This window comes from Notamacropus eugenii, chromosome 1, assembly GCF_028372415.1.
Source record: "Notamacropus eugenii isolate mMacEug1 chromosome 1, mMacEug1.pri_v2, whole genome shotgun sequence".
In the NCBI taxonomy this organism is placed as follows: Eukaryota; Metazoa; Chordata; class Mammalia; order Diprotodontia; family Macropodidae; genus Notamacropus; species Notamacropus eugenii.
In genome coordinates this window covers 549,267,860-549,283,052 of record NC_092872.1, presented here as the reverse complement: position 1 = coordinate 549,283,052, position 15,193 = coordinate 549,267,860, and positions in this window count along the sequence as shown.

The window sequence follows — 15,193 nt, the reverse complement described above, 5'->3', positions numbered from 1 at the left end:
GGCTGGCCATGTTGTTCTCATGTAAAATGTACTCTTGCCAAAAAAGCCTGTTCTATGGAGAACTCTCACAGGACAAGTGTTTACATGGTGGTCAGAAGAAGCGATACAAGGACACTCTCAAAGTCTCTCTTGAGAACTTTGGAATTGATTGCGTGACATGGAAGACACTGCCACAGGATCGCTCAGCTTGGCGTGCCCACATCAGGGAACGTGCTATGCTCGATGAGCAAAGCAGAATTGAAACAACTTGAAGGAAACACAGGATGCACAAATTTAGAGTATCCACCCCAAATGTTCACATGGACTACTTGTGCCCAACCTGTGGTAGAGCATTCCATGCTTGTATTGGTCAGTTGCAGTTGGATACATTGAAACTTGACTCTAGCACAGTGACGTCATTTTGGTCCTCTTCAAGAACAAAGGACTACAATCGTAGTTTTTACCTGTATACCTTGATTGTCTGAGATAATGTCTCAATTCTTCCTTCCTTTCCTTTTACTGATTTTCTCCTCCTTTTCCTTTCTTCTTTTAAGATAATTAAAGGATAAAAAACCCCACTCCCAAGCCCTCTGTCTTATTCAACTATTTCTTTAACCCTGATGATATTAGTATTTTAAGAGAACACTAATCTCACACCCCTCCCATTAGAATGTAAACACTACATTCTTGTTTAGTCCCTTCTGATCAGTCACTGAAATTTACATATTTATTTCTCTTGATTGTTAAGTTTGTGTTTCAGAGTTTCTACTAAGCTCTGTTCTTTCAGAGTTTGGAAATATGTTTGAAAATATTCTGTTTCATTAAAGGTTCATTTCCCCCCTCTAGGATTATATTCAGTTTTTCTATTTGAGATATTCTTGCTTATAAGCTTATATCTTTGACTTTTTGAAATATTGTACTCCAACCTTTCTACTTCTTTACACTGGTTAGTGTTAAATTTTGTATGATCCTGACTATGGCTCCCCTAGTACTTGATTTCTTTCCTCTGGTTGCTTGAAGTATACTTTGATGTGAAAGCTCTGGATTTGGACTATGACATTCCTTGAAATACTCTTTTTTTTTTTCCAGGAGATAACTGATGGATTCTTTCTATTTTTTCTTTGCTTTCTGCTTCTCAGAGATCAGGAAGATTTTCTTTTGTGGCTTCTTGAAATATGATATCTAGACTCTTTTGCAGGTAGAGGTTGTGACTATCAGATAGTCCAATGATTTTTAAATTATTTCTCCTTGATCTGTTTTCCAGATTATTAACAAAAAGTTCCTTACAATTTCTTCCTTTGGGGGAGTCTTTTTTAATATTTTTGTTGTCTCATACAGTCATAAACTTTTTTTTTGGTTTATTCTATTTTTCAAGGAGTTTTATTCAAAGCTGTTAATTCATGATCCAAGTATTTCCTTCATAATTCTCATTTCCTTTTCTATTCTTTTCTCTGGAACTTTCATTTCATTTATAAAATAATTTTAACTCTTAAAAAATTCCTGCTTCATTCTTTTTGTATTTCTAGTTGAATTTGTGTCAAAGCTGTGTTTTTCTTTGCAGCTTTGCTTGTAGATGTCTGGACTTATATCTTAATATTTCTTTATAGTGAGATTCCTTTTTTGTTTACTTGTCCTTCCAGTTCTACTTCCCAAATTGGGAATTAGTCAATAAGCATTTATTAAGCACCTACTTTGTGTCAGGCGTTGAGTTAGATGCTAGAGATACAAATAAGAAAAAGAAAGATAGTCTCTTCCTGCAAGGAACTAATGTGGGAAGACAACACACAAAAAATAGCTGAAAAACTGAGAGTGGAAGGGAAGTACCTGGGGCTGGGGTTGAATGGGAAATGAGTAGATGGTTATCCTGGGCTCTCTCATTAAATGGAGATTTTTGAGTTCATGTCTCTGCCCTCCAATCAGAGGGACAGAGGGTATTAATAAGGTGTGAGTACCAAGGATGACTGGTCTTGCTAAGATGATGAGCTCTCCCAAAGCTGAATTTCCTGGGAGTATGGTGAAGAATTCTGAAAGAGTGTAACTGAGTGGGAAATGAGGAAACTGCGTTAGGGCCAGGCTCTTTAGTTTTTTGAAGGGCCCATTTAGGTTTTGCTTTGTCTTATTTTGTACTCTTGCTGTAGCTTTCTCCAGCTATTGAATGCTCTGTTCTTGAAAGATCTGCAAACTTGGAGTATTTAAAGCTGTCTGATCCAGGGTGAAGTCCCATCAATTGCCTTCTTGGTCTGAGTTTTGCAAACTCCTAACTTAGGGTTGGATTTGGGCAATAAAATCCTCGTCTTGCCCCTAATTTCCTCACAAGATGGGGGAAGATGGCCCTTTTCAAAACAGGGTAGGGAAAAATGGGGGTGGGTTAGCGTATGTGAGAAAATCCAGGAACCAGAGGAATGAAGCATATGGAGAGTATTAGGGTGAGGTTTTAGGAAGGACAAAGTAAAGCAATTATATTATTAAGGTTTACTACGAATCACTTGAACAGAAAGAATAAATGGATGAGAAGTCTGGGGACCTAATCACAACTCTGGCACATAGACATGACTCAGTAGTGATGGGGGATGTTGATCATCCAGATAGCTGCTCTCTGTCTCTGTCTCCGTCTCTCTGTCTCTGTCTCTCTCTGTATCTCTCTCTCTGTTTCTGTGTCTTTCTTTCTCTCTGTCTCTATCTCTTTCTGCCCCTCTCTGTCTCTTTCTCTCTCTTCCAAAAGCAGAAAATCTAATAATTTCTCAATGATTCCATGATAATTTCATCCTTAAGAGGGCAGAAGAATCAAAAAGGGAGAAAAATTATTCTGATTCTCACTAACAGGTAGGAATTGGTTGCTGGGGTGGTAATACTGGGAGAACCTTGGCGGGACATGACTGCTCCATTCTACTTTATGATAAAGAAGGAGAGGAAAGCAGGTTATAGTCTGATGTGCAGCCTAGATTTGGGGAAGTTGATTTCAGTAGGTTCAGAGGAAAGATAGTTGTATCTCATAGACTAAAACATTTCAGGGAAGTCAACCTACAACAGATGGCATATTTTGAAGAACGAAATTTTAAAGATGGACAGGGAAACAGGTACTATGGATAGAGTGCTGGGCCTCAAGTAAGGAAGACCAGAGTTTAAATCCAGCTGCCAACACTTAGTAGCTGTGTGACCTGGGGTGTCATTTAACCCCTGTTTGCCACAGTTTCCTCATCTGTAAAAGGGGGATAATAATAGCACCTGCCAACCAGGGTTGTTGTAAAGGTCAAATGAGACAATATGTGTAAAGTATTTAGCACAATGTAGTAGAAGTTAAATAAATTCAAGTTATTTATTATTATTTTTATAATTAGAGGAAAAATGGGATTGATCTGAAGAAGTCAATGTGGATGTGCCTAGAGCTCAGCAACCAACTTAGATGTAAAAAAAGAAATGTATAGAGGATGGAATTAAGGCCAGGTAACAGAAGGTGAATTTAAGAGTCTGGGATGGCCATATATAAATAATATCTGCACTTCTCAAACTCAGGTTTTTGAGAGAAGCTAAATAAGAAAGAGGGCTTTTAAAGTTATCCTGGGAGAAAAAAGACTGAAGAAAAACTGATACTTTAACTTGGGGTGGATGAGACAATCATAACTGACAAAAGAAAGAAGGCAAGCTGCTAAAGTTTTGTTTCTATTTTCTCTGCAAAAAAAAAAATGGCCCATATGTTGGAAATGATAGAACACAACAACTCACAAGGAGTTGGTACCCAAGACAGTAAGACAGTATTTAGCTGCCCGTGATTCAGGTCACATGGTCCAGCTGAATTATTTCCTTGGGTCCTGGAAGATGGCAGGGATGACTGCTGAGGCATATCGGGGATATCTGAGAGATCTTGGAAAAGAGAAAAGGCCCTGCAAAACTGGATAAGAGCAAGTTCTCAACTTTCAAAAAAAGACAAGGGTCTACAAACCATAGGCCAGTGAGCTTGACTTTGATTTGTAGGAAAATCCTAGAAAGAGTAATAACAACAATCCTATTTATATTATCGTTTAAGGTTTGCAAAGCACTTTACAAATATGATCTCATTTTATCCTCAAAACAACCCAGAGAAGTAGGTATCATTATTGTCATTCTCATGTTACAGATTAGAAAATTGCAGCAGAAAGAAGCTAAGTGACTTGCTAGGGAGCAGCTAAGCCAGATTTGAATTCAAGTCTTTTGACTCTAGGTCTAGCACTCTACCATCTCCCTGCCTGGTGGGTGAATATTGAGAAAGGGAAACATCACAAAAAGCCAGCTTGGCTTCAAAACCAACTCGTGCTAGACTAATTGCATTCCATTTTTTGTTATGTTTACTCAACTAGTATAGGAATTCTATGAATACAGCTTACCTAGGTTTCAGCAAAGTCTGGGTTTATTTTTCTTTTGTTTTTTGTTTTTCTTTTTTGTTTTTTTGATAAAGTATACTATTCTTGTGGAGAAAATGGATCAATATGGATGGAACTACAACACAATTAGATGGATTCAGGACTGTTTGGCAGCTGGACTCAAAGAGTCATTGTTGATGGTTTAGTATTGATGTGGCAAACAGTTCTCCAGTGATCTCTGCTTGTGCCTGTAATATTTAACATTTTTATTAATGATTTAGATAAAGGTGCAGATGGCTCAACAAATTTGTAGTTGACACAAAGCTGGAAGGGAGAGCTGACATAATGGATGAAAGTTACTATCCAAAGGGATCTTGACAGGTTAGAGAGCACTGGCCCAAATCTAATAAGATAAAATTCAATAGGGATAAATGTAAAGTCTTGCTCTTGAATACAAAAAAATCAATATAAGATAGGGGAAGATGGGTTACATAGCTGATTTGAAAAGGGTCTGAAGATTGTAGTGGATTGCAAGTTCAATACAAGTAAGTAATGTGATGTGGCAGCTAAAAAAAAATGCTGATGCAGTCATGGGCTGCGTTGAGGAGCATAGCTTCCAGGAATAGGGGGGTGAAAATCTCACTATACTCTGCCCTGGTCAGATTCAGTTGGAGCATTATGTTATGGGCCCCATAATTATTAAAAAGACACTGACAAACTTGAAAATGTCTAGAGAAAGGCAATTAGCATGGCAAAGGGCCTTGAGTTCATGTCAAATGAGAATTGGCTGAAGGAACTGAATACATTTAGTCTGGATAAAAAAAGACTCAGGGGAAGAATTCTTTACTAAAGGAGAGATAGAATGCATTATGAAATGCAAAATGGATAACTTTGATTACATTAAACTGAGAAGTTTTTGCACAACCAAACCCAATGCAACCAAAATCCGGAGGGATGTAGTAAATTGGGAAAGAATTTTTACAGCTAAGCTCGGGGATAAAGGCCTCATTTCTAGAATATATAGAGAACTGATCCAAATGTATAATCATACAAGTCATTCCCCAATTGATAAAGGGTCAAAGGATATGAACAGGCAATTTTCAGAGGAAGAAATTAAAGCTATCTATAATCATATGAAAAAATGCTCTAAATCACTATTGGTTAGAGAGATGCAAATCAAAACAACTCTGAGGTACCACATCACACCTATAAGATTGGCAAACATGACAGAACAAGAAAATGATAAATGCTGGAGAGGATGTGGGAAAGTTGGAACACTAATTCATTGTTGGTGGAGCTGCGAGCGCATCCAACCATTCTGGAGAGCAATTTGGAACTATGCCCAAAGGGCTACAAAAATGTGCATACCCTTTGACCCAGCAATATCGCTACTAGGACTATATCCCCAAGAGATCATAAAAATGGGAAAGGGTCCCACATGTACAAAAATATTTATAGCAGCACTCTATGTAGTTGCCAAAAACTGGAAGTCAAGGGGATGTCCATCAATTGGGGAATGGCTGAATAAATTATGGTATATGAATGTAATGGAGTACTATTGTGCCATAAGAAATGATGAACAAGAAGACTTCAGAGAGGCCTGGAAGGACTTATATGACCTGATGCTGAGTGAAAGGAGCAGAACCAGGAGAACTTTATGCACAGCAACAACCACAGTGTGTGAGAGTTTTTTCTGGTAGACTTAGATTTTTGTAATAACACAAGAACTTCTTACCAAAAAAAAAAAAAAATCCCAATGGAGGATCTCAAGGCAATAATGCCTGCCACACTCAGAGAGAGAAATATGGAAGTCACTCACATATTGCAGCAGATCATGTTTGTGTATGTGTATGTGTTTGTGTATCATGTTCTGATTTGTTATACGATTTCTTTCATTTATCTTAGTCTGACTACATAGCATGACTATAGTGAAAATATACTCAATAGGAAAGTATATGTAGAATCTATACAGAATTGTATGCAGTCGTGGGGAGGGAGGGGGTAGTGGGGAGTAGGTGGGGAGGGATAAAATCGCAATTGTATGGCAGTGATTGTTAAACATTACAAAATAAAAAAAAAAAAGAAAAAAAAAGACTCAGGTTAAACATGACAATTATATTCAAGTATTAGATCAGTACTAAAAAGAAAAGGGTGGCCTTGAGACATGGTAGATTCTTCCTCCTTCGAAGGCTTCAGTCAGAGACTAGATGGCCCTTTTGTCATTTAGATCTCCTCTGATTCTCAAGTTCTATAATTCTATGATGTGGTCATAGCAGGTCACGTACTACACCGTGTGTGTGTGTGTGTGTGTGTGTCCGCGTCCTGTGTGTGTGTGAGAGAGAGAGAGAGAGAAACAGAGAGAGAGAGAGAGAGACAGATTGTTGACTGAGGAAGGAAGTTGCAAATGTGGAACAGGGGCTCTAGAGACTGCAAATTTTTGGCATTTTGAGCAATATTCAATACCTTGAATTCCAAGCCTAGCCAGCGCAGATATAAGATGCTGAGCTTCTCTGCTTGAATTCACATGCTGATGTCAAGGGTCTTGGGCCAGGTGAGTCATTTGTAGCAAAGGTATGCTGAAATTGGTTAGGCATTTGTAGCTGAGAGCCTTCTTGAGGCCTAATGTGATACCATATGCATCTTTTTGGGAGGTTCTCTCATGTATGTGTCAGAGAGATCCTGAGGAGATCGCTTGTTGAATCACAGGTATTATACTCCCTAGCTGGATAATTAATATAGTTCCACACCATCTTTCAAGGAGCTTAAGAAAGGCAGCAAACATGTCAATTGTTGAATGCTTATACTGCAGTCACAACTGCAATTTCCTAAATGTTACATGAGAAAAAACATAAAATGTCCTACCACAAATTCTTACATCCCTGTCCTGAGGCTTTAGGCATTTCTGATTGTGTCAGTTTCCAAGGGTCTTCTCTATAGGCTCTGCAAGACAACAAGATAACATTCTTCCTCTTGTAAGCATTCTGAAATAAGTGATGCAGAACAAAAGAGGGGGGAACATGGTAACATACAGGAAACAATAAAGCTAGAGAATATTTGAGGAGAGAAAGAGAGAGACAGACACACACAGAGAGAAAAGAGACAGGAGAGACACAGAGAGAGAGAAAGAAGAGAGAGAGAGAGAGAGAGAGAGAGAGAGAGAGAGAAAGAGAGAGAGAGAGAGAGAATCCATGTGTATGTGCATGTCCACCTTAGAATAAAAGTTAATATGTAAGAGAAGAAAGAAACATAGAGTAAATGTGATAGCAAAGAAGTAAGGATCAAAAGACATTGCTGGTTCAAGTCTGGTTACAGCTGATCCTCCAAGAGACCATTAGGCAGAGAGAACCTCTGCAAAGCCAAAATCCCGGGCTAAAGGATGTTAGCAAAAAATTCAGTGAAGCCAAGAAGGGTCCACAGAAGGACTTTCAATTATAAAGCCAGTGGGGGAAAACTGAGACATGTTTGCAGACACAGACTTCAGAGGTGTTCGGCTCCTACCCCTCCACTCCCTGCCCACATTTTAGAGATGAGGAAACTTAGTCTCAGACAAGTAAATTTCTTTTTATCGTAGCACCCCAGACTGATACAGTTTGAGGCCACCAACCATAAAGAGATAGTCCAGTCCAACTGTTCCCATTTGAATGAAGGGAAGGGGAAAGCAAACAAATATTTATATAGTGCCTACTATGTGCCAGACACTGTGCCAAAAACTTTTTATAAACATTATTTCATTTTAGGGTCTCAACAATCCTTTGAGGTAGCTGCTCTTATTCTCCCCATTTTATAGATGAGGAAACTGAAACAAACAGAGGTGAAATGAAGTGCCCAGAACTTCACTAAGTGGCTGAGGCTGGATTTTAACTCAGGACTTCCTGATTCCAGGTCCTGGGTTCTATCCTTTGAATCACCAGCTGCCTTTGATAAGGATATCAGGACCCAGAGACAGGAAAGGGATGTATTTATAGGTCAATGTTTGTAGAAAATGACAAAATTTCAGAGTAAGGCAACTTACAACATTTTTAAAAGCCATAAATAGATTGGAGGAAAAAAAAGAGGAAACCATTATCTCTTTAGCAGAGCACAGAAAGGTAGCTCTGATTTTCTTGTAGAAAGCAGCCCCAATCCTTCCATAAGATATGGCCTAGGGAGCATTTCAGGATTATTTGTCTTGCTTCAAATATGTTCAGGTAGAGAAGCTGGAACACAATAATGCCCAGGTCTGCAATAACATCTTTTTTAACCTATAGGACAGAAAGGGCAGAGAATCCAAAAGCCCAGAAGCAATTATCTACTGTACAAAACTGTGTGTAATCCACACGGTGCTATGCACCTCTGGGATCTATAACCTAAAAGAGAAAGCAGTTATCCCTCTCCCCCACCCAGGTGGCAGCCACCACCCTTCTCACAGGCATCTAGATGCACACAAATACATACAATAGGCAGAGATTGGGTTAGAAAATGTGTTGGATTTAGGTTAAGAGGACCTAGATTCAAATCCTAACTCTTAGTGTTGCGACATGAATCAATTCACTTAACCTTTATGAGCATCAGTTTCTTCTTCTCTAAAATGAAGGGGTTTCCAAGAGATCATAAAAATGGGAAAGGGTCCCACATGTACAAAAATATTTATAGCAGCACTCTTTGTAGTTGCCAAAAACTGGAAGTCAAGGGGATGTCCATCGATTGGGGAATGGCTGAATAAATTATGGTATATATGGTATATATATGGTATATATGGTATGTAATGGAGTACTATTGCACCATAAGAAATGATGAACAAGAAGACTTCAGAGAGGCCTGGAAAGACTTATATGAACTGATGCTGAGTGAAAGGAGCAGAACTAGGAGAACTTTGTGCACAGCAACAACCACAGTGTGCGAGAGTTTTTTCTGGTAGACTTGGAATTTCGTAATAACGCAAGAACTTATTAAAAAAAAAAATCCCAATGGTAGTTTTCTAAGGTAAAATGCCTTCCACACTCAGAGAAAGAAATATGGAAGTCATCTGCAGAATGTAGCAGATCATGTTTGTGTGTGTGTGTGTTTTTGTGCATCATGTTTTGATTTCTTAAATGATTTCTTCCATTTATTTTAGTTCGACTACATAGCATGACTATAGTGAAAATGTACTCAATAGGAAAGTATATGTAGAACCTATACAGAATTGTATGTGGTTGTGGGGAGGGAGGGGGGTAGTGGGGGGTAGGTGTGGGGGGGATAAAATCTTAATTTTATGGCAATGATTATTAAACATTAAAAAATAATAATAAAATAAAATTTAAAAAAATGAAGGGGTTAGACTAGGTGGTCTCCTGTCATTTCAAGAATCTATGATGCTACTTTACTCTTTTTTCAATTCAAATTCAGCAACCATTTAATAAACACTTAATACATTGAAAGGACTATAGTCGTCTCTGGGGTAAGCTAATTAAATAATCCTGCTCAGGAAGCTTACATTCTATTGAGAAGATTCATAATATTTTGGTTTTTTCTTTTTTATTCATTAATTTATTTTTAGTTTTCAACATTTACTTTCATAAAAATTTCAGTTCTAAAATTTCCCTCCCTCCTTCTCTTCCCCTCTCCCCAAGATGGCATGCAATCTGATATAGGTTATACACGTACAATCATATTAAACATATTTCCACATTAGCATGATCCTAACTTTAACACCCCATCATGGGCAGGGTCAGTGCTTAGGACTTCATAGGCCAAATAGTTGCTAGACATCTCGGGAAATGCAAGTTCCACCCTTAACCCCTTGCCTGGGAGAAGATGGAGGCATTGTATCATGCCATGTAAAATAGCAGGGTGGGACTTGGGCCAAGGTATTGCAAATTCAACCTAAAGAGGGAGCTATAGAGAGGGATGGAAAGAGGCAACTGAGATGACAGAGCTGTGAGGTGCCATAATAGTGTCCAGAGGCCAGAAGTTTTACTGGGTGGAAGCAGCAACCGCACTGATTGGATTTTAAGCTTGGAGAATGTCCCGCATTTCAGTGAATTACTGCTACTTAGAGGAGAATACTCTATCCATCCCACTTTCTCTTCCCATCTTCCCTCATTTGGCATTTAGATGGATTTTTAACCTGTAGTCTAAGCAATCTGTGGACAGTTTTCAAAGACAGCATTTCTAAATGAACTTGAATGGAAAAAAACCCTTTATTTTCATTAAACCTTGGTTTTTCCTTTGTAATCTTATACAATTTATTTTTCATATTTAAAAAGATTATTCTGAGAAGGGGTCCATAGTCTTCACCAGATTGCCACAGGAATCTATCATACAAAAAAGATTTAAGAATCCCTGGGTGGTTATACTAAGTAGAACCTTTCCCCTCCCCCTTTCCCATTTCCTAACACTAATTATCTAAAGGGTAATATGTAAGTCTGAGTCTCTCTTTTTTTCAGACAAGTCTGTTTCCACTGTCTGTGGGGGTGTTGTTACTTGGGATCAGTGCTGGGGTGGTGGTGGTGGTGGTGATGACCCTGAATGGTTTTTTATATTTCACAGAGTACATAAACTAGGAAAGTCCAGTTCTAGTGTAGGGTGTAAATGATGTCTTCCCAATCCTCACTCTAGCTGGAGTTTAATTTTTATGAATGATCCTATAATTTTCTCAAGCAGAACCCTAAAAATTGAACTCAGGGCTCACTTAGATTTTGCCTAAAAGAATGAGCTAGTTGCCAGTGTGGGTGGGGTTCACTTGAAGACTGCAGAGCTGAAGACCTCTGGGGCTAAACACTTGGTGCAGGCGTGGTGACAGAGAAAGCTTGGAGGGACGAGGGGAGAAAGTCCCACCCCCAAGTCTGCCCAGAAAGCAGAGACAGGTGTACTCCTAAGGGTCTCAGTTCCTCTCCCTTTCTGATTGGAAAGGGAAAATGAAGAAAATACACATTTCTCAGGCTCCACAGTTATACCTGATAGTTACAAAGAAAATCACCCCAATTTCTTATATCAAAGGAAGACTGAGGTCTGTAGTTAGAAGTGACTTGGCCTGGGGTTAGAAAACTAGGGTTTTAATCTCAGCTCTGACCCTTAGCTGTATCGCCCTGGGTGTTTATCTTAACAATAGCTGACATTTTTCTGTAAAGTATGACATATTATTTTGTTGGATCCTTACAGCAAAGTGCTATTCGGTCTATTTCATAAATGTGCAAACTGAGACCCAGACAGGGTGGTCAAGTAATAGCCTGGGATCGCACAGCTAGTGTCAAAACTAGGATTTGGCCCCGTATCTTTTGTTACTAGATGTCATATTCTTTCCTTTGCCCCGCCATCGCCTGATAATCACTTTCCATGTCAGTTTCAGAGTCCTAACTATAAAATGAGACTCACTACACTTGTACTAGCTATCTTATAGGGTTATTGTGAGAAAGGCATTCTGTAAACATTGAAGACCATCTAAATGTGTTATTACTATTATTGTTCTCCGAAGGCCACCCAAGTACTTATCTATGGGACAGAAGGAACAAAGCCTGCTAGCCTCCGTGTTATCCAGCTGCTCCCCCTAATCATCCCTAATCCCTCTCCCAAGGCTAACCTCTCACCTCATAATTAACTACTTTTCTGTGAACACCTGCTTCCTCTAGTTCAGACTGGCTGTTTCTGGTATCAGCCCTCCTCACCCCCTCCAAGAAGGCACCAGCTGCAAACGTTGCCACCTTTGGTCTGGGTTGAAAACAAAGGTTCTTAATCTTTCCTCTTGGCCTAGAGCTGACCTTTCCCTCTTCCTAAAGTGGAGGTTGTGGCTTAAGGGAGCCTGCCAGTCCCTGAAGAAGTTAACTTCAATGCCCTTGGTCCTCATTACCTTGTAGAATGAAAGGTAATGAGCTATAAAGGCCCTTAGAGGTCAACCAGTCATAGAGATTCATTATGTCACAGACATACAATTAGAAAGGGACTTAAAGGTCGTGGCATCCTAAGATGAATAGATATAGAAGGGACCTTAGAGAGTTATCTAGTATGACCACACCATTTGATAACATGTGAGAAAACAAGGCCCCCCAAAAATCTAAGTCATTTGCCCAAGGTCATGGAGATTGTATTAAAGGGCAGAAACTAGATTCAAACCCAGGTCATCTAATTCCAGATCTAGTGATCTTCCCTTGGTCAAACTCCTCACATAACAGATGAGGAAAGTCAAGTGATTTGCTCAAGGTCAAACAACAAAGTTGTGATTAGAACTCAGATCTCCTGATTACTTGCCCAGTCCTCTGTCTATTGTAAGACGAATTGATCTGGGAAACTGATGATCAATATGATGAGTTTCCCAGTAAACTTGATGAGATTACAGTGTGTGAGCTTTCGTTTGTAGATAGCTAAGGGATATTTCCTCAAGGAAGTATACTCATGCCCAGGACACCTTGAAGACCCAAGGAGCTTCTGGTGATTGGCTGACTGAGAACCATTTGTTGGACCAGATGCTATTTTGGTGGCCTATAAAAACAAGCTAACAGACCAACTCTTTCTCTCTTCTCCTCTCTCTCTTGTTTCCTCTCCCCTCTTTTCTCAGAAGATCATAGTAGAGGTTAGCATGTGCTTTTTTATGTTTTGATAGAAAAGATCCTAAGAGTAGACTTAACAGATGGTTACAACAAGAGTCCTGTAGATTTCTCATACAAGAACATGGAAGATGAAGATATGTGTATGCTCACTCAGTCTGGGAGGGTAGTTCATGGATATTGGGGAGAGAGAGAATTTTGAATTTCCTATGAGATATAATCCAAGAACTCAGTCTTCCAGTCAGAAAAAGGAGGTTTTCTGGGAATGTCCTTGCAGATACTCCAAATCCAAGAGTTTAGTGATTGGGTCTTTTAGATGCTAGAAGAAAATCTATAATCTCCTAGAATCTAGAGAGAAAAGAGGATTTCCTGATAAAACAGGCTCCTTGGGGAATAAAATAAAAGGATTATTTGTATAGTTCCTGTGAATCTTCCTATTTGGAGAGCAAATTAGAGAGAGAGAGTGGATTAGTTATTGGGAAACTGCAGATCTGATGGAGGGGTATTTCTCAGTTAGTAGCCCTCTAAAGGGCATTTACCTTGGGGGGTGGTGATGGGTCTGTATTCCAGGTACTTCGATTCTTGAGGACACTAGGATTCAGTGGGAAAGAGGCATTCCTGAATGTCAAAGGACTGACCTTATAGCAAAGCACAAGTTTAGTCTCCTTCCAGGATAAGGAGGAACCTATGAGCTACTTTAGGGTTTGTGGACTATTTCAGAGTTTTGTATGTGTTTTTGGATCTGATTATGGATTTCTGTGAATCATTTGCATCTTCTGCATTTCTTGTGGGATGAAATGAAATGTCTTGTATTCAGTTTGCATGTGCCATCTTGAGTGCTCCTATGGGAGCTAGGAACCCCCTTTATGTATACTTCTGCACCTCTAGATGTGCACTATACCAAGAACTTTTCAGGAAATTTTCCAGGGGGGCGGCAATGAATCAAAAGGAGAAACATTTTTTTGGAATCATTGCCCAGGATTAAACGTGGTCTGTTTGAAGCCAAAGTTTTTGTAGAGAAGACCACGGTTAAACTCTATACTGTGGTGCTCCTCCTAGACAACTGAAAAGGCCTTTTAACTTTACCCCTTTTCCCTCTAGTTTTTCCTTCCCCCAACCCATCGTTCAAACCACTTCCAGTTTAGTCTTCCTAATTCCCAGTTCCTTCAGTCACAAAGCTTCACATATTCCTCCTTATCTACCAAATAAAGTCTGAACTTCTTAACTTCCATAATCTGACCATAGTCTGTTCTCCTTTATAGCTACCTTACATATAAAACTGTCTTCCTGAACTTATCCTGCCTTTTCCTACTGTTGTTTAAATTGTTGGGACCTCAGCAAATGTCTCAAAACCATCTCCACTTCTGCCTACTAGAATCCTCCCCACAGTCTTCACTTTCCCTAGGAAGCCCTCCTTACTCTCCCCACTTTAAGTGGTCCCTCATTTCTTCAGATTTTTCCTGTAGGCTTATACTTCCTGCCTGGGGAGAGGCAGCAGTCTCTCATTCACTTATGGATGGATGGAGGAGGAAAGAAGCTGAGGGGCACACAGGAGCCAGAGCTCCTAGTCACAACCCTGGTATCAGGGTTAAGGGGGGAGGGAAGGTGCTGCTGTTGGACACATAGTTCCAATTCAATTCTTACTTTTTATATTCCCTAAGTCCAAAAATTGGGATATGGGTGAGTCTGCTCAGTTGCTATCATGGCTCTGTATAACAGCTCATGCTTCTCTGGAGAGAGCTAATAAGTAAAGCTGGAAGGTGCAAACACTCCTGGACAAAATGTAGCACAGATTGGGAGACAAAATGTGAAGCAAACAAGCTTTAGGGAAGAAAGATATTCACATAATAGAAGGATAGTCAGGGCGATCTGCTTTGGTCCTGTAGGGGTTCCAGAGGGAATAAGGCACCCTCTCCCAAACCAGTAAGTTATGATAGATTTTTGTAGGGTTCTTTTCTGGATTTAATAGGACCAAGCATTGGGGGAAGGGATTCAATATCTTAGAACTGGGATCTAGTGCTGACATGCTGGTAGGAGGTGGAGGAGGGGAAGGAAAACTCCTGGGAAGCTGGTATCTAGTTGATATTTAAGGCCCCCATTTGCAGGGAAGAAGCTTTAGGCCATCACTGTCAGTCTTATTCTCCTAGGGTGAACCAGCCCCTTGAGCCTCTGGGGCTTCTTTGTTTAGCAGTGGGTCAGGAAAGCCACCAATATTCTTTAGGAGATTGTGGCAAATATATTTCCTGTAGCCTGCCTTGAATTAGACTTATTTTTGAACAAATTACATATCGTTTCTGGGTCTCTGTGTTCTCATCTGTACATAAAGGAGACAGGACATTCTGTGGCAGTTAGAATACAGCTCAAAAGCTGATGTTT